We start from the raw sequence: 2,200 nt of genomic DNA on the forward strand, positions 1-2,200 counted from the left end.
CACCAAGATTCTGCATCAAGTCCCCCAGCTTGTATAGTAGACTACAATTCCGAGTTATCAGGCAACGATTTGATTATCGAGTAGAAATGTGACTGGCAAACATTAGTCAGCAAGTTTTCTGTCTTGTTGTTGTTGACCACATATCCAAGGAATACGACCTTCAACGTCCGATATCTTGGAAACTCAGTCTTGTTGATGTGTGTGTTGAATCTCTTGCAGTGGGAAGCAGGTAAGCAGACCTCCCAATTCAGTGGGCACAGTTCTTGCAGTAAAAAAAAAATGACTCTTTACTGCACATGTAATAACGCTAGACACATTCCGAGCTGCAACACAGTTATAGTCGCTCACCAAGTCCACTGATAAGAACGCAACTACCTGCAGGCAATTTGCTTGCTGGTTGCACTGTATACATAATACTGGCTCTACCATTCAACCAGAATTTTCAATTATTCTTCAGAAGCAAATACAAATATGGTATCCAGAACTAATACAAGCATCACATAGATGACACAGATCTCTCTGTTCCTGTTCTGTGCATGTATGTTCCTCTTGCAACTGTGCCAGATTGATGCAAGCAGGTGATAAACTCCGAAGCTTAAGCTTCGACATATTTTTAAAAACAAATGAATTCGGGTAAAAATATTTTCATGAGATACATTCAGATTAGAGTGTTGTCTTCTTTTTTTACATTATCAGTCGAATGCTAGGTAGCTTTGGCAACGGCACTGGTTAACACAGGTTCATGTCAAACACCGAAATTAAGCATTATCTGACTTGGATAGGCGTTGGATTGGTGATCGTCTGGGTCTGCCGAGTGCAGCAGGCAAGTTGGCCCTTGTGAGGCCAATTGAGGAGCTACTTGACTGAGAATTTGCTACTCTGGTCACGAACGCTGACAACGCCAGGCGAGCAGTCTGCTCACCACATGCCTCTCCATTCATTTCTGCCTATTGGATCATGACGACACGGCGGTCGGTCAGTACCGTTGATCTTTCCGAGGCTCTTTCAGGAGGAGTTTAGTTTTAGAATTCTTCTTTATCTCAAGAGACCTACATGAATCATCTCACACAACGTAATTACAGAACATGGTAAATCTTCCTTCACTATAGTTTTCCATCTTGTCGCATACTCTTATGGTCTATTTTAATCTTAGTCGTAACTTTGAACACAAAAGGGTCCAAACTGGATCAATTTTCATTGCAGCTCCAAACATCCATTGTATTTTGATGTAAGGAAATTCTTAATTTAAATGGTCCTTCAAAATGTTTCTGCATAATCTACATCTAAATAATTTCAACTTCTGAAATTATTGTCTACAGTAAACATTTTTGATATAAAAGCCAGCAACCTCCATGGCTTGTGATGACTGTATATTGTATACATTTAACTCGTGCAAGACCACGTACAGCTATGTAATCCTCTGCTAACAACGTAATTGGATTTGCATTTATGTATAAAATCCACACACCACTCTGCAATGAATTGTGAACAGTAACTGCAACAACTATACGAATTTGTGGAATCTGTTCTTTCGAAAGAACAGACCCCAAGTGGAATATGCAGCTGTGATACAATATATGTGTAAATTGAAGCTGGAGGGGGGTAGAGAGTAACGAAAGGGAATGGGCTAGCGACGTCTTCTGGATCGGTATTTTACACGAAATCAGTGGCGATGAGTGGAAACGTATTACAGACCGGGATTCAAACACTGTATCTCGCACTTACTACGTAGTTGTGCTAACCACTGCACTACCCAGACACAATGTTTATCGCTAGTGCACAGGCTATCTCGGCACGCCTCTCTGCTGACCCACACTCCCACCTAGAGTCATCTATCCGCACTCCCTGTCCACGTTCTCCATGCTCCCTATTTAGGGATTCCCTCAGGAGGTCAGACATATTTGCGCATCTGCACTGAAGAAGATGGATTCGTTGCCCATCGACGCAAATTAATCAAAGAACTGACACCATGCATTCATATACTTGATTCACCTCATTTAGGCAATGATTCCACCTTTTGCAGCGCTGATGCACAATTACCTCTGACCGCCTGCACGAATCTGTAAGTAGCGAGCGTGGAAAGCACCGACAGGTATTGTTGATAGGTGGCGTTAGGTGGAGTGTGGGGCACCCGAGAAGCGTGCTGAGGTAGTCCGCGCAGTTGCTTTAAACACTGTACCTGGGTGGTGCAGTGGTTAAA

This window comes from Schistocerca americana, chromosome 7 (genome assembly GCF_021461395.2).
Source record: "Schistocerca americana isolate TAMUIC-IGC-003095 chromosome 7, iqSchAmer2.1, whole genome shotgun sequence".
NCBI classification, from domain to species: Eukaryota; Metazoa; Arthropoda; class Insecta; order Orthoptera; family Acrididae; genus Schistocerca; species Schistocerca americana.